At 39.9% G+C, this 22,816-nt stretch overlaps 1 long non-coding RNA gene across 1 annotated transcript; it reads left to right on the top strand.

Moving 5' to 3' along the window:
• On the top strand, positions 3,626–9,102 carry LOC110399067. The gene is made up of 3 exons (XR_002438863.1): positions 3,626–4,215; positions 5,216–5,373; positions 8,980–9,102. It is a non-coding gene; the product is annotated as an uncharacterized LOC110399067 (long non-coding RNA).

The following is a 22,816-nucleotide window of genomic DNA, read 5'->3' on the forward strand; positions in this document are numbered from 1 at the left end:
AGGTTAGAGGCTAACATAGTGCTTCTTAGCAATTTTGGGGTGGAACATCGATCACTGGTTTCCATGAGGAATTAAATGGTACATTGAGTTTATTGACATGAGAGGCTATATAAAAACATTTTCTCTCGTCCATGAGAGAGAGAATTATGATGCTTAAAGCATTCATTAAATCCAGAATTCGTATCGTAAAAACAAGGGACTGACAGCAATGTTGTTTACAGTTTTAGTTAACACAGAATTAAATGGGACTGTTCTTGTGGCCGACCATAAATAATGCTGATGTCACTAAAATTAGAAGTTAAAATTATTTCTGGAAGCGCCTGAACACCATAGCCAGGTTTGGGGTCCTGTTGTGCTCAGCTATTTATAAGCATGGAATAGAAAATTCTTTCTGAGAAGTTACTGGCAAAAAAGTGCATGGCATTGCATGGCATGGGCAAGTAAATAAACAAACAAAAAGTGAAATAACTAAGTAAAAGTGACCACATGAATGAATTGTATGATTGTCACAGCCCTATGTTAATGCTACTTTTCATGATCTTAGGTGAAATTATACTTACTATGGACAAACCATATATATATATATATATATATTTAAATACGCTTTATTTAAAAAAATGCTACTGGAATGAGGACTGCCGAATTTTATTAAAATTGTTACATTTTTTTTTTGTTAATTCTTATGCAGATAATATTTGTCTTATAAATTGCTATTGTCATCTATAATTTCATTAAAACAGCTATGTTTTTTAATAAGTATTTTAATTTTCTTTGACATGTTTAGTTTAGTTGTGTTGTAATTACAACCCTACTCAAGTGGTGAAGAATAAATAATAGATAACAATGATGAATGAAGTCAAGTATCTCAGAAAATAGTTGTCTGATCCAGCTTCTGCTGAAATTAATGAATAGATTCCTATTGACTTTGGTGAAAAAAAGTGGAGAACAGATCTGTCAATAGAAGTTGTAGGCTTTATGAAAAGTTAATTTGCAGAGTTAAACCATGTAGACCTTCACCCCTGGGGTAGTAGTAATACTGTAATTTTTAGGCATGAAAGGGGTTATTAATAGAAAGCCAGTTTATTTTTTCTGACAGTATAAAGATTGTCCTTTTGCATTATTGATTATGGGCAATTTTGGGAGATCTGGGTGGTCTTATGAAGGTCAGGATGAATTATGGTAGTAGTACTATAGATGCATGCGTAGTTGAGGTAGCATGCCATATAACAGGTGCTATGTGACAGTGAAATATAGAATGCTTTTTGAAATCACCTAAAAATACTGTAACATTTCTCAGTCAATATCTTTATATGATAAGTGAACAAGAGCAAAAAGAAAAAAAACAATGGTTCTGTGTCTTTCGGTACATCCAAGAGTGTTACTTATTTACGGAATGTAGGATTGTAGTAGCAACTGCAGAATCAAAATTCCTCTGATGTGGGGCACTTGATGAATTTGCCTCTTCCATGCATAAATGTTAAAATCATTCTGCTCGGGAACTTTTTCTGGATTGCCAACTGAACTGCAGTTTGATCTGTTTCCTGAAGGAGTTGTAATGTAATGGTGAATTGTTCTTTTTCTGTCAAGCCTCTCTGAAACATCCCCTTTTTTTTGGTGAGAGACAGAGTATTTTCCTGCTTACACCTATTGGGTTTACATAATTCTTGAAGATCAGTTTTGCCAAAAAGCAGAATTTCCATAGAAATGTCTTATTCAAATTTTCATGCTGAAGTCTGCACCAACTCCAGGAGAGAAATTGTTTGAGGTAGGAGTTGATCAAAATCTCTTTGACAAATGGAGAAAATCTGGGGAAACAGCGAAGACATGAAGTAACAGACACTTGATGAAACATCTTGTTGATTCATCATAAAACAGACAGTATTTTGATGATGTAAGAAGAAAGCAAGAGGACTACTTTAGATATAACCTATATGTAGAACTTGGCCACAGTGAATGCTACTCGTAAAAACAATTGGAGAATGTGGAAGCTTGATGGAGATGATAGATTATGAGATGCTTACAGTTCCTTAAACAGGGGAAGACCATCCAATGCACGTTCTTTCCTGAGGGCACTCTGTAGTTGAGTTGTAGATTGGAGAGGTAGTGGAGATAGAAATGAACCAGTTTACATAGCTTATGGAGGAAGCTTATGGAGAAAAGGCACAGGTAGAGGATGAAATATCTGTATCCTTTGTTGAAACTGTGGAAGGAAAGAGATTTTTGTCTAATGCGTTGAATGTATAACCAAAATACGAAAAGCAAAGGAAGATTAGATATGAAGAGGAAAAGCATAGCAAAGAGTTTGTAAAAGCAGGTGAAAATTGAGAGACCTTGAAGGTAGAGCAATACCACTTGGATAGGAGGTAGGAACACTGGGTAGGAGATGTGCTTCACTGTACCTGGAAGGCTATAATTTAAAGGGAGAAGATGGAATGAACTGGTGGGTTCAGTGGGGAAGAATTCAATATAGGTTTTCATGGCAACTGTACAAAAGGCAGGAGAAAAGGATGTAAGCCAGAGGTTTTTTGTGTCTTTCTTTTTCACACAGTGCAGGAGAGCAAGACACGTTTCTGTCAAAAGCATGAGGGAAGTAATGAGAGTGAGAACTTACGGAAAGGTAGTGGGAATAACAGAACAGTGGGGAGGATGGACTGGGTCACTGTCTGATGGTGGGAATTGGAGGGATCCTGACAAGTCACACAGTTTCTGTGACAGAGTGAAGGAGGAATAAAGTTAATATTAATAGCCTTCCCTTCAAGCGTGCTTGTTTCTCTAATGGCTTTACTTTATGACACTGCTGATAGCCTTCTGACTCCCCACAATGTCACAGCCAAAAATATGTGCAGGACATAGGCTGTTCTACTGTTATGCATACAATGTAGACTGTGTTCCAGTGTGGTGTCCAAGACTAATGTTAAAGGAAGGCTCTGCTTTTTATTTTCAAGGACTCAGGCTTTCAAAGCTTTAGACTGAGTGCCAAAAACAATTCATCAGGACCGCTTTACAACTCAGCAATACAAAACCTGTTAGGACACAGATCACCCGCAAGACAGAGTTTGGGGAGGAAATATGTAAAGCACTGGTTGACCTCAGCGTGATTAATGGTTTTTAACACATTGAGCTCTGTTGCTTATGATGTGAATTTTTACGCTGGCTCACCCATGGCTGTTTATTTTTATTTTCTGAAGGAGGGAGAACCTCCATTAATTTGTGAAACTTCCATTCGTATAGAAGTTAATGACAGTCCGTGTATAACAGCAAAATATTTATATTGAGACACAAATCTCCCAGCAGATTCTACTATTCCTTAGCAGTTTGTTCCCTTAAAAAGCAGCCTCTAACAATTACAACCCTTGCAAAGTTTGTGTCAATCATGTCTCTCCTGAAAGGATCACGTGCTGGATGAAGGCAGTGGACGAGATCTCTTCTATAACTAGGAAGCCTCTCAGTCCCTGCTCCTTGGGTTACGCCTCTTAAAGGAAAGAAGTCATTTTGATCTGGCCTAGCTCAGACCAAGCAATTATCATTATGCCATTGTGACTTTTTAAACCCAAGGCTTAACAAAGTGAAGGAGTGCCTCTGAAAGTGATACAAGAGTTGCATATTATGCCCTATATTTGAATGATATCTAAAGTACCTGTATATTTCTAGGTGCTTGTAATGATAGGTATAATGGATTTGTTTGTTTTGAGTGAATTCACTCTTCCTGCTGAGCCTGCTTACGCTCAACTGCTCGGTCCTGTCACCTCTGTTCACAAGGCCTGCAAGAGATCGCCAAATATGAAGAGACCTCCCATCTTGCTTAATCATACCCTTCAGTGTGCTCATTGTTACTGAGTGATATCTACACATTGGTCATCATTTCTGATCCTATTTGAGCACTGCTGCATGCCCAGGTCTCTTGGTGCTGTGCACATAAATCCTGGGCACACTGTATGGTGGTAGAATGACACTAATTATGCATTCTAAGCTGATTCGTCATCTTTTTGACAGGACCTCTAAACATTCAAAGTCAAAGGATTCCATCTACCTTGTCTCATCCTCATAGCATGGAGGCCAAAGAGATTACAGTTTGTTCTGGACTTAGCTGCAGAAGGGGTATGTTCTTGTTGGGAACACTGGGAAGGAAGAATAAGAGAGGGGGACTTGTTATCTGTGAATCAAGTATGCAGTCACCTGGAGGCCTGGGTCTCTTCCATGAATTTCTGCACCAGGGTAAGAAACTAGGGCTTGATCCTTCTTCAAGTCACTTGAAAACCACCAGCAGGCAAAAAGCTACTGCGTGAAAAATGCTCGTGTGCTAACTGACAAGGAGGAAGGCAGCACCTGTTTCATGTGTTTGTACCTTTAACCTGGAATTACAGCTTTCCTCTGGTTGACCCCTTACATAAGCAAAAAATCCAGACCTGTTTCCATAAGCTCATACTATCCATTTATCTCCCAGCAAGCCAGTCTCCAAATTTCAGTCTCCTTCCTCTGACTGATGTTACTGGTTAATCCTGAGCCAAGATTAGAAGAGTGAACATATTACACAAGGTTAATACTAGTTAGTTCGAGTCTTTTAGTAGCTGGTACCTTCGTCAATTCAAGTAACGAAAGACAAAAAATGTGACTCCATTTTTTTTTCTTTTTGTTGCATGATAGACCCCCATCTGTTTACTTCTTTGTATATATAACACTTTTCACTGTTGCTTAATTGCAAATTCAAAAGTTACATGCTTATGCTCCTTAGAAGCAAAGATGTTTTTGGCAACATTACCTAAGATTTTGGAGGGTTATTGCTTGCTCTTTTTGTTAGGTAAATCATACAGTTGGAATTTTACAGAAAAGCAGTTATGCACAAGAATATCCGTTTAACTTTTTATGAAGTGGTAATTCAGAGCAATGCCATTGATACACTATTGAAAAATATTAGTATAGAAAAATTACTGATACTTTTTCAAGTAATTAATACTACTGTCACCACTGTAATCTTTCATACTTGCTTCCTACGCAGCTCATCATAACCATGTGATCTGTATCTTAAATATCAGGCATAATCTAGGAGGAAATGATACTATATGGAATTATTTATATGCTGTTAGTTAGCTAAAGCTAAAGAATAATACTGTCACATCAGACCTACAGCAGATTGTTTTCCCTAGCAGCAAGATGGAGCACACTAGAGCCCCCAAAGTCCTGAATTTAAGTATGTCTTCTGCCTTTCGTTCTGAAGGATTCTATGAACTGCACGGCCAAGTGTAACTATCAGGTTAATGTCTAAAGAAAACATGGAGCCTACCCACGGACCCAAGGGAAACTGGTGACAAAGCAAGTATCTGCAAGGAAAAAAGATAATGAAGATGCTGAAATAAACATCATATTTCAGATGAGGTAATCACCTTGCAATGTCAAAGTGCAGTGGGATGGTTTTGGGGAGGGTAAGCAAGAGGAAGAGATCATAGTGCAGGGGTGATGTCAGGCTCATGCCAGGACAGATGGCAGTTTGTTAAGCCAAGTCACTGCTCTGCTGAGCTTTGACATCAATCAGCTACCTGGGTTCTTCTCTTAATGCTTCTGGATATGATGTTTGCAGCTGGCTAGATATATTCTGATTTCACATTTATTGTTAAAGAACAATGGAATAGAATGGAAAGAAAATGAGCTTTTCTAAAGAATAAGGCTACTTCGAGTACTGTATTTTATTTTTAATACTTTCCCCTCTGTTTCACCGTTTTCCAGATGGAAGATTTTGTGTGTTTTTCACTTCCATTGCAAAATTGGATTGTTTTGAAACTTTAGTTGAGCTGTGAGAGAGAAAGTTGACATATATAGCAAGTCAAACAGCAAGTGTTTCAGCATGAACCATTCGGTTAGCCAGAACACTAATATTTATTAACGTTTTCAACACCTTGACTTTTCATCCTATTTTGGGCTAGCTAGGTATTTTGTTGTCAATGTGGAGTGCTTTTATAGAAGATCAATGACTATTAAGAGGCGTTTTGTTTTGTTTGTGCTTAGGACTAGCTTTGTACATATTTGCTTCTTTCTGAAGCAAAGTAAATGAAAAGAAAGTTAAAACTTTTTTCTTTGATTTACCTGCCATGAAATGGGATAGGTGTACAACAGATATTATTGGCAAATGGTCATTTTGAATTCTAGAATAACCTCTATTTTTTTTTTTACCAGGCATCAGAACAACTAAGATCACAGTTTGCTTTCTAATGACTATTTGTAAATTGAGGGTGGATACAGCAGCATAATAAAGATAACATGTATTTGATTCAATGTAATGGTATGATGACACACCTGATAAAAATCCCGTCTACTTCTGATTCAAACGTGGCACTGACACAAGAGTAATAGCTTTCATCCTGCCAAGGGTTTCACGGTCTGAATTCATTCACATTCAGGGTCTGAGTGCTGCTGGGCCCTTGGCAAAGATGTCTGTTTCTGGCTGATGCCAGACTCGTGTTTTTGTGAAACTTGTTTTGGACAGGAATCTGATCCTACCCCTTGAAAACTTGTGTAGGTAGAATTCAGCTTTGCTGTAGCTGTAATTTCTCCAAAGTAATGGGCTTTCTTTCCTTGTAAGTCTCCCATTTTAACGTTTATCACTTTAACTACTAATTCAAAATGAAGCTCTGGCCCACTATGACTACTTTTAGGAAAGGGGAGGAAAAATGGAAATAAACAAAACCTCAAATAGAAGATTCACTTCCATTATTGAATTTTATGAGGTGATACATGGCATATAAAAGCTCTGTATTGGTAGCTTGGGATCACATGCTTGCCTTTCTGTTCTCTCTCATTTGGAATGAGCTTGGACTGTCTGTGTCATGGTTTGGAATGGAGATAATTTTTCCCCTTCTGTTAAACTGGTGACTACAGGATGTGGCAATGCTGATTATACTGAGAATTGCTGTAATTGTTATCAGGCAATAAACATTCAATATATTTTTGTCAGATTTAGAGCTTAGTGGAATTTTTCCAGTATTTGAGAATAATAACTGGAAGCAAAATGGTAAGGATACAAATTGAATTTGGACTTTTAATACTGAGAAAATTGGCCTGTTTTATTCTGTTAAGAAACAGGATTACCATAACACTCATGGCAAAGCAAGATGTGTTCTCAGCTAAGAATGAATATGAATGTTTTTTCATATAAAAGCACATTGTAAGCAGTGCAGGAATGCATACCTGTCATAAGCATAACTGCTGTACAGAAAACAGAACAGGAATGTGAATTAAATGTTCTTACAAAGGACGTAATTTTCCTCCTTGGTTCTCTTATAGGCCATATATGGGCAACTTCTATCAACAAATTCTGCAATAAAAACTCTCTATTGTATGTTCACCTTTAAGGCAACCAAAAGATAATGCTTGTATTATTTAAGTGAGAGCTCTTATTTATTACTCTGAAATTATAGTACTTTTTAAAGTACTCCATATGTGTAGATGGGAGTGAAGATTCTTAAGTTGTTAACATTTGATCTCCTGTTATAATTAATCAGATCCAGAATGTAGCTTAAATAATGTGTTTACATAGTGTTGTCTAAGAGTTTTACTTTACAGTCTTGCTTTGAAACTGTCTGTATTAAATGGGACTAAATATAGGAGCACTCTTTTTCCTTTTGATAAAACACATTTCCACCGGATATTCCTCTTACTTTATTTTAAGAATTGATGATTTAGAAAAGGTAAAGCTAATTCAGAAATCCTGTAAGTATTTTATCAGCCTAGTGAGGCCCATAACTCACTTGAAACGTTGCAGGATGGGAAATTAGGTTCTTGGATTAAAAAAGCTCCCTTTTAAAATAAACAGGAGGAAACATAGGGGAGAGACAGAAGAGTGTAACTTGTTTAACATTTAAGAAGCCTCTCGATCCATTTTCTGGACCAGTTGCTATGCTTTTGAAGATAAAAGCAATTATGTTAGATATGGGGCTGTTTTTTTTTTTTTGTGCACTGAGGATACCCTCAGTTGAGAGAATATGGATCTTTTACAGAAGGAAGAAGGTGATTGCTTGCCTTTGCCTCTAGAGTGAAATCTGGCCTGCACTGAAATCAGCAAGACTGTGCTCACTGCCTTTAGCAGGGCCAGGAGTTTGTCTGTGAATGCTCTAGTTTTCAGCCACTGGCCAGCTCCAGTGGAGCTGCATTTTAAGCTTTTCTTTTTTACTACTGCAAGTTGCTTCATCCTGGCTCCAGCCTGAAAGATGACTAAGAATGTTTCTTTCTCAAAAGTGCATTGCTAATGTTCTTAGCATGGGCTCTTAGCTGCAGTGCACCAATCTCTGAAAGAGTAGGGGCCCAGTAATTAAATCTGAATGTTTGCTAGTGCTGGATCCAAGTGCTGCCTTGTAAATGCTGGATGAGTGGTGGGAAGTTTCTGCGTGGGATCCAATTGTTAAACAGAAAGCCTTGGTCCACAGTGAGATCTCTGTCCATGCCGTAACATAACTAGCAGTGATAACAGAGGGTGCAGGGGAGGAGATCTGAAATCTGTGGGTCTCTAGAAGAGGGTTGCTTTCCTTTATATTACCTCTGCAGAGAGAGAGACACACACACAGAACTAATGCAAACTCGTTTACCTTTGCCTTCTGATCTTTGCCTGTCTCCAAACTAATTTAAAGGAAAAAATTTACAGAAGCTGACTCAGAGACTTAGGAACTTTAGCATGTTTTTTGAAGGCTCAGGTGTTTAGGCCTAACTTTACTGCAGGCCAGTGGATCTTGGAGTCCCGATGAATAATTTATGCCTGAAAAAATGGACCTGGTCTCCAAAGTAATTTATTGACTAATAAGTAGAGACAGAGAGGTGTTTCAGTGCTCCTGTGCACTGACTATGCCTGACTCAAGGCCTCTGCATTTGGGAGAGAAATTTTCATACTCAAAGTAGGTGCCAGAAGTCACCCTAGAGGTTGAGTATGGAGGATCATGTACCAGTATTTAGGTTTGGAGAAGATAAGAGTGATGAGCCTTTCTATTTTCCTGCCAGGCTGCTGAGACATGGATGTTGGATGTCTGTTTTGTTGTACGGAAGTTGTACACAGGAGAATGAGAATGGTGCTATAGTGAAGCTATAGTGAAGCTACTCTGTGAAGCCAAGGTGACCTGAGCAGGTGGGTCAAGCTGTGTCCTACACATGCAGTACTCATGAGAAAGTGCTATCTCTGTTCACTTTGGTTTCCCTCTGCTCACCATTGGGCTGCCATTTTTTAGATCTGACCTGGACTTTGTGGATTGCTTTCTGGATTCTGTCTCTGTTGCAAAGAGAAAATTAGAAAGACAAAAGCCCAGCTAGAACTTAATCTGGCTGCCATTATAAAAAATAACAAAAATATTTTAACAAATACATTAACAACAAAATGAGAGCCAAGGAGAATCTCCATCCTTTATTAAATGCAGCAGAGAACATCACCACCAATGATGAGGAAATGGCTGGGGTACTCAATACGTTCTTCACTTCTGTCTTGAATAGTCAGATCAGTTATCAGCAGAAAGAGTGGTGATGCATTGGAGCAGGCTGCTCAGGGAGGTGGTGTTCAAGAAACACTGAGATGTGGCACTGAGGGATATGATTAGTGGGCATGGTGGGAATGGACTGACAGCTGGACTTGATGATCTTAGAGGTCTTTCCAATGTTAATGATTCCATGATTCTAGGAATCTATGAAAGATGAGGGATGAATTGAAACAATTCCATAAATCTTTCCCCTATGATGTGTCTTCAGTGAAAGGTGAAGCTGTCTTCCAACATAACTCAAATATCATCAGTCATCCCAAATGGTTATATTCCAATTTCAAACTACCCTCCTAATGTAGTTACAAGTTTGTTGCAAAGTCATCTGATGGTTGGGCATTAATCTTTCCCAGTTTCCAGTAGTCACTGTATGTTCTGTGATTTTGCGGAGTTAAAATTGTGATTGGTTGTGCTCTCATTTTGTTAGCTTGCAGTTACTAGAGAACATAAGGAAATGGATGGTGATACCAGTCTTTCTGATAATATGGGGGAGCTGAAAAGGTAATTCAAACTGCAGTGAGTACTGAAGGAATGAAATAGACATTTTGTCCCTACTAGCTTTCTCTCAGTATTGGTAATATATTTAGGATTAAAGACATTCAAAAAATGTTAGGTACTTGCCAAAACTATTCCAGTCCCCTCTATAAGTTGTCAGTTTGCCACTCTGCCATTCAAGTTTTGAGTCTGATGCAGTAAATAGAGATGTTATTTTCACTTTCCTTATTCTCTGTGTAGCTTGCCAGCCTGCTTTGTTAGCCCCACAACGAACTCTGTGACAGGTCAAAAGGAAAGTTGGCAGCTTTACACCAGAATTCCTCTCTTCCAAGTAATTAGGCTATTCCCATCACTTTCCTGGATGGCACTAGAGTCCCTGGCTCCTTTTGACTCTTGAGGATTTTTCCCTCTTCTGTTGAGCCTTGGGACTTTTTGGTTCCTCTAAGAAGCAGCTAGAGGCAGGGCAGGACTGTGAGAGAAGGCAGAGAACTGCTGAAGAGTGGACAGTGTGTTTCAGATAAAGGAGTGAAGGGCGTGAAGTAGCTCAGTATATTACTCCAGGAGGGGTTTGCTGGAGCCAGGAAAATCCAGCTCGTCCAGACTGGCTTTCTTTCCCTTCACCCCCTCCTGTGAGTAATGCGAGTTGTTTGTTTCTTCCTCCCTGCCCTCACAGAGAACAACTAGGTGTTCATCTGTTTCCCAACCCCCTTCTCTCCTTGGCCCCTCTTTGTTCTTTGAAGAAGTGGGGAGGGACAGGGGAAGGGAAAATACTGCAAGGAAGCACACTTTTACTTGTTTTGCTCACTGGATCACAATATGTGTCTGAGCATGGGCAAGAGCAAGGAATTGGTGCAATTTGGAGTCAATGTTTCCCTGGCTGGGGCATGCATCCTGCCCCAGGCCTCTCCTTCTCCCACTCCCAGCACAGTGAAAGCCCCCTGACTGCCACATGGGATTTCCGTGCTCTTGTCTGCATGTTCATTTCCACACAACACCCTACATGACATTTCAGCCAGGACAGGCTCTAAGATAAATTTGAACCTTAACTTCCTTCTCCTCTCACAGTTCTCTCTAGCATTTTCATCCCGCTGTTTTTGAAGTTGTGAGTAATTACTGAAATAGATGTTTATTTGATAATTTACAATTTAATGAGGAGTTTGAAAATAAAATAATCTCATTAAATGGGAAGACACTATGTAATGTCCTCAGGCATTCCAAGTTTCCTCTTAATATTTCACAGTCTTTTTTACTATTTACTTTGTATCTCTTTTCTCAAAAGTGTTTATTTTGGGTGGTCAAAACAAAATTCTCTCTATGTCTCTCATCAGCTGTAAGATGGATGCACACAGTTGGAACAAGTTCCATTGAAACTCTCATGCAGAGTAAACAAAGTCCTGACCGAAGGCTTGACTCATGATAGATCTTTAATGACTATTGTCATGAAAAAGTAGTTAACGTTCTCAACCAGAAAAAAAAAAAGAAAAAAAAAAAGGTGTAGCTTCACTGTGGAGTCAGCAACACATCAAAACGGGGGCAACCAAGGGGGAGAGATTCAAAGGGCAAGGCTGATATGGTGCTGATGGGCATTGGAAAGAGCATTAGCAGCTGTGTGCTCATTAATGAATGCAGTGCAAGTGTGTTGGGGAGGCCAAGTGTGTCATGGGGAAATTCTGATGTTAGAGGGTCAAGCTCTTCAGATGGGAGCAGTCTGCAGGGATGAGTATTACAGTGGGGTGTTGTAACTGTGTAGTCACAACTTAGGCTTTTGTAGGCTGCATCATACTGCCCTGTGGTAGAACAGTTTTGCCTCAAATATTCCCTTACCCTGTGGGGAATCTGACATGGGGATTATTTGGGGAAGGGTGGTTTGCTGTTTCTGCAGATGGAGCTAGAGAGCAGCGAGATGCCTGTGAAGTCACTGCACATCCTTAAACAAAGTGGATCTGTTCCCACTGCCTCTCCTACTGGTGTGACAGCTAGCGTAACGCCTGGCAGTCAGCAAACGCTGCGTGCTGCTCTTGTCATCATGCGGTGGGGCAGGAAAACTGCTGACATGGAAAAGTGCAGACAAAATCAAGCAAAATGATTCATGGCTTGCAAGGCGCTGTGTCCTGGGGAAACATTAATCAGAACTGGCCCAGAAAGCTCAGGGATAGTAATATACATGTGTGTTATAGTTACTGGGTGATAGAAAAATATATCTGGATGGACTGGGCCAGGTCCACAGATGCTATTTTAAGAGGCACATTATTGTTTTTTTTTTTTTTTTTTTTGCTGTTAGGAAAGGCCTCTCTTGTAAAACTCTAATCTCTCTGTGAGTGAGGGTCTAGGAAACCTGCCCTGTGTAGCTTACAGACCTACAATGCTCATAATCGGTCCTAAGGCAGGACTGGGTGGAAAGTCCTAGAAAATTACACTTTCAGACCATTGCTTATTGAAGAAAAGATGCCACGAGAGCTGTGGGACAAGCTTATCAACAGGAAATAAAACACTTAGGTCCTTGAAGAGTTCAGTGATCTGAGAGTGGTTCGGATTGTGATCTCATTCTCAATGGCAGTGAGAGATTAAAATTCTCAGTATAGATGGAAGGAAAAAAATCAATATAGAATATAGACCAGAAAGCAGTAAGCCTACATATCCTGGGCAGCCAGCAGCACACAGAGCACTCAAAAACAAGCATGGTGTCTGCTGCCTCCTGCTTGACCCACAGCTGATAGATGGAGGAGAGATGGGGGCAGTGGGTTGCAGGGAGGGGAATTCATCAAAGAAATATGGAAAAGGCACTTAGGTTGTTGCGGGATGGAGGGGAGAATGATGCAAGCCACAAATCTGTAGGAAACCAGGCATTATTAGTTCCACTGCTTTTGGAACAACTTGTTTAAACTTCCCTTGCAGGTAATTAACTTTCTAATGGCACCATGAGATAGGCCACCTGCAGAACCCTGGGGCAGGGGGATTCACAAGCATGTATGGTTCAAAATAGGGCCTCACGGAAAGCTAGGCAGAAGTGTGTTAGAATAATATTTACATTCAGTAGCATTAAGTACATCTGTTTGTTATTAGTGGGGGGCTGAACTGGCTAAAAATCTTCCACAAGAGAGTGACCCAGCAGCAGAAGGCCAGGTACCTCTGACAGCTTTTCCACAGCTACCAATAGAGCTGTTTTCAAATGCATGACAAGGCTTCCCTCTCAGTGTCAATTTTGAATATGAAGAGTGATCAATTTTTGTTACTGGAATATGTAGATATTTCAGTTATCCCCCCCTTAGGGTATATATAATATTATATATACACACATATATATAAATGTATATGCTATATTTATAAACCTATATTATATATTATATTCCTATGTTTACATGAGTGTGCAATTTTTGTACAAACCAAAAGAGTGCAGCTCTGGTTGAAATCAGTGCAAGCCGAAGATGATCAGCCTGTCAGAAAAATCAAGGGAGACAGGTCGCAGCCTTAACCCTATCAATTTTAAATAATAATTTTAAACTTCTCTAGAATATTATTCAGTAGAAAATGTTATTGTATATTGGAGTGAGACACAGTACAAGAGGTTTTAAGTCGTGTAATTTAGTACTTTTGAACATAAATTTGATGACTGAAGATTGTACACACAATTGCTAACAAGGATCACTATTTCAGTTGTGCTTGTGGTGATTCAAGCTATCTGAAAACAACGCTTATCTTAAGTGGAAATTCTTTGGCATAGCTGGGAATAGTCTTGATCTTCTAATCATGTGTCTTAGATGTGTGTTATGTATGTGTGTACACAGTATCAGAAAGACAGGCTGCTCTTGTATAGGAATGCCACTGATGTGGATTTCAGGTTTTTGGGTTGAATTTCCTGTTTTGTCATGGGTTTGTTCAATGCAAAATTTGGTACCCTACCTTGTAACTGTTATATTATGCATGTGCTTTTCTTTTCTCTTCAGATTTTAGCTTTCTCTTGAAGGACAAGGAAGAAAAAGCATTCTTTGTGTGTGTGTGTGTGTGTGAATAAATAACACACAGCATATAAAATCATGGACATCCTCCACTTTTGCTAAGCAACATTTTTCAAATCTTAAATATCCACAAGTTACAGGGAAGTTTCTGACTGAAAGCTTTTGTTGCAGACTGATTTAAGCCACAGATTTCTGCTGCCTTTTCTCTAAATTATCAAGAATCTCTCTATCTAGCCACTATATATGCTTTCTTTCCCTTCAGGTTCACGCTCACTGTTAAGAAACGGACTTGTTCTTTAGTCTGATGTCTGTTGTCTCAAATTGCTGAATGCTGTGTATTTCCCACCCGGTTTCCATCCTCATTGGTGTTGCAGGTGTATTTTTCCCAGCCGATATGTTACTCCTTTGGCTCACATCTATTGAGTCTTGTCCTTTCCACGCTTTGGGATGAGGGATCCTCAGGCTATTTTGTTTGCACAGCCTTATGTAAATAATACAGATCGACACTCATGCTATTTGAATTCTTGAGGGTGTATGAGACAGCTGTGTGGGGCTGACAGGCACCATACGGGAGCTTGGAAAGACTTATGTACCCCTGGGAAGAGGCATCCTTCCTGTTGGACATCTGGGATACCCAATGGCAATGCTGGTGGTGTATGGGACCCTTATTCATTTACCTCAAATTGTACAAATAGGCATTTATTGTTTATGTGGCATTCTACAGTGAAAAGCTGCCTCACGGAAATCATTCCCAAAGAGAGGAAAGCGAAAAACTTCCTTTTGATTTCACCAAATATGGAAGAAATCTATCCCAGTTATGCCCAAAGTGGAATGAGCGTTGGGAAGTGAAACATCTCCAAACAGAATTAACACAATAGCAACAGGTGTAAAGTGCTCTGTGTGTGGAGCTTAGCAGCAGAAGTAACCACCTTATCGAGAGACTCGGAGTGTTGTTTTGTGGTTTAGCAAAAGCAAGTAGGTATGACCAAAATGACTGTCCTTTGGGAAGGTGGAGTCAAAGGGCACATGCTTCAGAGCCACAAATATGAGCTATTCAGAAAACAAACAAAGACCTCTAAACTAAAATGTGCAGGTGACTGGAAAGGTCACCCGGTGAAAAGCACAAGGAATGAAGCAAAGCAAGGTGATGAGGTGCAGTGTTGGAACAGTGGCCTCATCTCCTGTGTGAGAGCACCAAATGAGGAGCACCCTGGGTCAGTAGATCCCACACTGCAGTGGGGATCCTCCCAAATCCGCTGCTCTGCAGGAGGCTGGGACACAGCTGCTGGTTAATGACTGGTAGTCTGGGTGGGTAATGTGTTCAAAATGTGTTGGTTTCTAGAACTGTGCTATTTAAACAGTGCGGAATGGCAACACTTTGAAACAAACCCTAACATTTTATAAGCTGTGTAGCTGCCTGAGAAAAGGAAGCAAATATTCATTGAAAAAGGAGAGACCACCTACTTAAAATGTAACCCTGCAAGTAAGACAAGCATTTCTTAAATAAACTCAACATGCAAGAAATGAGTCACTCTTTTGCTTCTATAAATTTTTGTGTGCTGTGTTTCCATTGAAAGCCATTTGGTTTCAGAAAGGTGTAGAACTTATTTCTTACGTTCTGTTACTAACTGGTGTTTGTATAAAGTGTGTAGGTTTCTTATTCAAGGACTTATCCCCCTCTGTCCCTACCATCTGAAAGCTCTGGTGCTGTGCAGACACCAGCTCTATGCAATGCTCCCATGTGTGTCATATTAACTCTTTTTATGCTCAGTAAAAGCTGAAGGCTCTGATGAAATACAATTTTTAAATTGCATTTTTTACAAGATAAATTTGGCTGCACTCAGATCCACCAGGCCTGTATGAGGATGCCTGCTTCTCACTGTGCTGATTTTTTTTTTTTACTCCAGCTTTTTGTTTGTTTGTTTGGTTTGGTTTGGTTTGCTTTGGTTTGGGTCTCAGGCAGTTACAACTGTTCTGATGACTCTCATTTTGTCCTGTGTGGTCACTTATCTCTTGTGACCCACTTAGTGGCTTCCACATGTTGCTAAACTGTGCTTGGAAGTGGGGATTAAGTTACTGTTTCTCGGTGTGAGTTTGTTTGCTCACTTGGACACGTTCCGGAGATGTGAGATCCTAGGGCCTGTGTAGGACCTTCCAGTTGGAGATTTTCTATTTTCTTCCCTTGCTGGGGGGGCCCTCACGCACGCTTCCCCTGTGAGCCCTGGTGCAGAGACGTGCACGTAGTGTCAGAGCTTTGTGAGAGCAAAGTGAAATCTCTTCAGCCCAGCTCCTTGGACCCGCTGCTTGTGGGGTACATTTGAGGTGCCTACCCTCCTGCCGGAGGTGGATGAGGGGGAAAGAAGACTGTGAAAGGTCTCTCGGAATATTCAGAGTACATTGCAGAAAGCTTTTCTCGAAAAAATTCCTGACAAAATTTGAGTGAAGCCCATTCTTGCTTCTGAGTTAAAATGGTGAAACTGGGAATTCAACAGTGATGTTACCCCTCCAAGCGGTGTTTTGTGTGGGTTATTTGTGGCACCTCCAGTGTCACCAGCAGGACCACAACATGCAGTAATACAATCACCTTTGTGGGTGAGGGTCAGCATTGCATGCAGTGTGATGCTGCAAATATTTGTCCTTTCTAGCCTGTTTCAAATACACTTCCAATACACTTGGAGGATAAACTAATTTATTTTGTGTAGTACTGCATGATTCTTAACTCAGCAGTTTCCCAAGTCCTCTAGTAATAGAATTATGATACAAAAAATCCAAGAGGAATTACTGTTTTCTTTACAAATACTGTATCTGATACAGTAATGAATGGATGCTGATGCAATGGAAACCAGTGAATTCAGTCCCTACTTGAGTGGTAAAGTATCTGACTATTTACAGCAGTATTTTATCAGAAGAGCTGGGTATGATTTGATGGAATATGCGGTGGCTTCCTGAAACCACTGGGCACCCGAATAACTGAACAAGTATGTCGTGAATTTGAATGTAACTTTCACATTTGGGGCTGTGTATGTACAGGCGATTTTTTGTGTGAATGCGCAGAGGAAAACAGAATGTAATGTCTGCTAGGCAGCCAATAAACTTGAATTATATCTTTCTGTTTCCCTCAGCCAGGAAGTCACCCAGCTATTTTTAAATCTGTATCCGTGAATGTAGTCAGACATAAGGCTAAGTCTTGAGGAAAAAAGGGACAGGAAAAGATTTAAAATATCCTGAAATTCCCTACCCCGTTTATCTCTTGCTGACTCTCTCCTTCTCTCAGGGGGCTTATAGATTGCATTTTTTTTCCCCCAGCTTAAAAACAGGAGTCCAAGTCCTTTCCAGAAACCCTGCATTTTAAAGGTGGCTGTAAGAGCATGTAGGCACTCAGTGAATCTTCCACTCAAATGTGTTTTCCTCTGGCATGTGATCCATCTCTTGGCAAGTTCCTGGGACGTTTGCTAGTGGTTAGATGCTAGAGGAGGGTAATGACAGCCGGTGACAGCAGCTTGTCACTAGAGTGGTCATGACACTTTGGAGTTCAGACATGGATGCATGAATTCATCTCTCTGCTGCATTCTGCAAAGGGAAAAATGAAAATGTAGAGATTTGAACTTTTAAAAGGTTTCACATGGAATCCACTTCTGGTCTTTCCTTCTGCTTATCACTGGGAAAGAAAGCTGAGCACACTAGTTTATTCTCCAAGTCTTAATTTGGGATATTTATTATCTGGCTCTAGTACGGGTATAAGATGGCACTTCAGGCAAGTTACTCAAAATGCAATCATACAGTAGTAAAAGAAAAATTCATTTATTCCTCACAGAATTGAATGCATATTTTAAGGCAGTGTTTTTAACTTGTACAGCCCAGAATGCAAATGAGTTTATCTCCAGTGATTGCTTAAAATGACAGAAATGACAACTGTGAAAGGAAAACAATTCCCTATGGAATCTGATACCCTGTTATTGTTTGCGTGTAATATCATTGGAGCAAACTAGCAAACAAGGACATGTGGATGAAGGGGAACAGCAGAAGGATGTGGAAGATCCATATGAAAGTAGGAGAGGAAAGAGAGAAAAAGAGAATAGATGATAGAAATCTGGGCTGGTAAGCTTTTGATGTTCATTACTTGTCTCTAATACAGGAGTTGAATTTTCTTTACATTCATATACCTGATCCCCAGAGTAGAAGGCAACCTACCCTTTGCTTTGTGGGGTCAGGATGCCACTGCTCTGTTCTGTGCATTGATTTACATTCCCATCACTGCAGATTCATTTCTGAGAAGGATCAGAATATTATCCTTGTTGGATTCATGGCACATTCAAATTTACATTAAGCATTTACATTAAGTGTTTATTAATAGTTGAGGAAGGATAAGTTATATGTTCATTTTACAGTTTTCTTAAGGATCATTGTCTGGGCATGTGCTAGCTTAAAAATTTGTACTGAGTGATCATAGTTTAACAGCAATACATTTTTATACTGGAGATAAAGCTCCTTAAAACCCAGCAAAGAGCATGGGCAAGTAATGGGAGATGTGCTGTCACAGTGTTGTAGAATTTCTGTAGTTAGGATTTGGAACCTACCATTTGGGAGCAGTTTAGTAACTGGGGAAATCCGGATCAGAAATGTTCTTAGTATCATGTATCTCTGCCCAGATGTAACTGAAAAATATTTATTTGTTGAGGAAACTAATTAACAAGCTATTATTGTGAAATGAATATTGCTTATGTGGTTACTTAATACATGAGTTACCATTACTGATAAAGAGGATATTTCATATATTTCTGTTTTTAGTGTAGTTTATATTAAAGAGAAATTACTTCTTTTGCCTTCCCATGTGATGAAGGCCAGTCTACTGTTGGAAAACTAATTGATATTTCTGTTTAAGAAGCAAAGTAAATGAAGTAAAATCCCTGGGGTGGATGCCTCTGCCATGTGCTCTGGAAGGCTCTGGTGGGACAGAGCTGCCCTCTGTCCACACACAGATCCTGCGATGAAACCCACGTGGGGCATTAATTCCTGCAGACTTTATAGCCACCTCTGCACAATAACAATATATAATGAAATAAATGCTGAGCACTTTGGCTGGTTGATTCTCAAAGCACTCTACAGACCACTCACACAGTAGTGCATTGATTTTTCTCACCCTTGAAATACAGCAATCCTGTGCCAGAACATGACTGCCATTTAACAGCATATAGCAGAATAACAAAGCATTTAGGACGGGAATTAAAACTTACTGTAAAAACAGCAGGTATTTTTAAGTTTTCAAGATATAGGAGTTATCAAATAGGGAGTATGCCTGTCTTTTCTGATCTATGTCTATCCTTGCTAATTGAATCAAGGGCCAGAAAAGAAAACTGCAGCAAATGGCTATGTTATCAGTGCTGAGCCACTCAGCCAAGGACTTCTCTTGCTCTTCTGTGAGTATCTTCCCTTTTTCTAGTACCAAACTGCTTACAATGTGCATATCTATACAGTGATACTAATAGCTGAACCTGACCAAAGCAGATGTGATCCTTATGCTGTTAGCCATGTTGGTCCATTTTACCAATCCAGTTGGGTACCAAGAGCAGAACAGAGGTACCTAAGTCAGGCCAATGGGTATTCCTCTGTACTGTGACAGTGCTCTCCTCTCATATGGGAATTTTCAATGTGTCACATAGCACTGAACTCCTCTACAGATGTTAAGCTGTCAACCCTTCTATAGTTAGTTTGGAGCTACCACTTAAAGGACTTATTCAGTATGTTGTCTTTGATTCAAATGTATTTGTTTGCATTTGCTCAGATCAAATGCAGATGTTTTTGGTTTTACTTGAGAGTCCCAGTATCTTTTGGTTCTTCCACATTTATCTTAGTATTTCTTTTCACCGAGACCAGGCTAAAAGCTCATTGGTTTTCATTTCTCTTCCTCACGTGTGTACAAGTGCATATTTATCCCAGTTATCCAGCTAATAGTAAAATGTCTCAGGTTATTTTTCAAAACTCTGTTGCTAATATTGAAGATCCGTTCTTCCCAGGTTCTCTGAAATTCTGCATTAGAAATTTGAATTTGAATACTTTATGGTTTCTAGTACCGAGCTGCCTCACACCACTGTATTCTCTGTTGTCTTCTCCCTTATTCATGAGAAATGAATGGAAAACATGTAATGAACTTTACCATGCTTTTGTTTTAAGAAATAAGGAGAAAATGGTGTCAAAATCTGAGCAGTCTCTTTTGCTCTCTGCCCTGCTCATATTTTCCCTGAGGTCTGAAATATCCTTGATAACAAATTATCATTGAAGTTTAAGAATAATTTTTTAAACTCTTATGTCAGATATTATTTATTTCCACTCACAGCAGTTTAAAGATGCTTTTTTATTTTTTAATAGTGAGCACTGTTAGAGGAACCACTGTGTGTTCAGCAGAGAGGAATGAAGCTCTAAAGGTATGGAAGTTTGGAAAAGTTCAGATGCCTCAAAATGCTTGGATTCCTCTCAATTTTTTTTCTTAGCTGTATAAATCTACCACCCAGCTGTCATCCTCTGAGGAATTAGCAGAAAAGCATATTTATAAGACAAATCGTTTGGCTGATGGAGAGAAATATTTTAGCAATATTTTTTGATTCCCATTTGAAAGTAGACTGTTTCTTCCATTGCAGGCAGAAGTCAGGGCTGTGAGGAGGTTCTTTCCAGCAGAGTTACAAAAGCCTTTTTCTTTCTGCAGGCATTCAGCCACGCCACTGCGGGCTGTGATCTTGTCAGTTCTCATAAGCTGGTAACACCAATGGTAACAAAATACTTTCCCTAGTTAGAGGATGTACATTTCCATGAATTAGTTTGGTTCATCTCATATATGAAGTGTCAAATCTTTTTTTTTTTTAATCTTTTTTTTTTTTTTTAAAGCATGAAGGGCAATGAAAGACTTTTGAGTGGTTTCCTCAATGTTAAGGCAAGTCATACACTGAGAAGCAGTTTCTTATAACTGACTGAATAATGGCACAAACCTGTCAGGCCTGGGAGACGGGTAGCTCCTTTCTCTGTGTCTGTACTGGCAAGGTGAGCTGACTGAGCTGCGCAGGAGCAGGCCCAGAGCAGGTAAATGAGGTGGCAATTCATGGGACAAGATTTTGCATCTTCTATAAAACAACCCAGCAATGGGCAATGACCCCAGCAGGGACAGACAAAGCATGGGCTCTCCCTCTTTGGCTATAGAAGCAATTATCATACAGGTGGATTTAAAAGGGCTTTACGGCCAAGCTTGTTTATACAGTGTGTTAATTAGTGTTGCTTCTGCTGCCACTGAAAGCCAGCCACTTACCAACTGAATCATGGCATCGGTTCAACACACGTAGCAGCAAAGGGCGGTGTGGTAGGCAGTGAGTGCAGACACACGTAAAGCTCAACACCTGAGTTCTGACATCAGCTCTATTCTCATTTCATAAATGTCTCAATCTGTCAGAGTTCTTTGACTAGGGAGATTCTTAGAGAGATGCGATAGCTGCTCGCAGCAATAGGCCCTTCTTCCTGTAAAAGCAACACATTGTGAATGCAAAAGACTTTTCTTGCTAACACCGTTGAGAGGATGGAAGTTCTGGTGGGAAATCTTCCAAGTGAAACTTTGGCTTCACTCAGCTGGAGTGGCACAGTCTCCATACTAACAGCACCTTTTTTTTTTCTTCTCTATTTTTTTTTTTTTAAACCACAAACTTCCCTGTGTCACAGCTCTGTGCAAATATTTCCCATATGTCAGCTGGCTGATCCAGTAATCACTTAGGGCTGGAGTGTAAATTACACAAGGAGCAGCACGCTCACAAATGTCTGACTTGTACGGTTCTGTAATTTGGATAGATCTTACTATGGTGGATTGAACTGATCTTAAAATATTTCTTTTCATAGCTGTACTATGAATCAGTGCTAGAAGGGCTATTATTACGCCTTCCACTTCACTACTGGCCAATGCAGAAGGTCTCACTTGTGTTTTAATGGTGCCTCTCTCACTGTTTGCTTTCTCCATCTGCTTTCATTTCTATCCAGTGTGCAGTCATTACACCATGAACCGGATTCTTTGGGTAGGAACTGTCTTTTTTTGAACATCTAGAATGTGCATGGCATTTTCTAAACAAATTAATTAATAGCGTATGCTATTGCTTATTTTATTTCTGTAATACTGCTTGTGAGAAGTTGACTGTAATGTTTCAGACAGGGTAATAGCCAGAGAGTATTTTGATTGTAGGGAATTCTGGGAGGCTTTAAATTAATCTTTTCCTTCAAGGTGGTAGGAATGCATTTCTCAGCCCAACACTGCCTGAGTATATGCTGGCATTCATGGGAGGCAGAAGAAATATAATGGTGTGGGAGGCTTGAGTTTCAGAGATTTTTTAAAATGAAAAGACTGTTTAGAAAAGAATGCTTTGAAGAGCCGGGGCTGTGGGCTTCTCTCTCCATGTGCACACAGTGCTATGAGTGCAGCGCTCTTCTTGCCTCCAGCACTGGCTGCTTAACGCGGGGATGGGGCAGGCAGCAAGTGGGACTGCCGTAGGGCTGAGGGAGCTGCTCTGGTTGTTTTTCGTTCGGGGTAGAGGAGCCCTCTCACCCAATTTCACAGCTGTTTGCAGCAGCAAAACTTGTTGATGTCTCCTTCTCCCATATTATCACTGCTTTTATAGTTGTCACCCTCTCTGCACCTGCGGAGATTTACAGACCAGTCTTTAACTCTGGCTGTAACAGTTCCCATGCAGGTAGAAGTGGTCTCCCTTTCCCACTTACTCTCTTTCATTTTTTTCTTGATTTTCTGCAGTTTTTCTTTGAAGTTCCTCTTTCTCCTGCCTTCTTTTATTCCCCAGCCTCTTTTCTTTCTAGTACTGTTGCAGGCATGGATGTTGAATG

This window comes from Numida meleagris, chromosome 4, assembly GCF_002078875.1.
Source record: "Numida meleagris isolate 19003 breed g44 Domestic line chromosome 4, NumMel1.0, whole genome shotgun sequence".
NCBI classification, from domain to species: Eukaryota; Metazoa; Chordata; class Aves; order Galliformes; family Numididae; genus Numida; species Numida meleagris.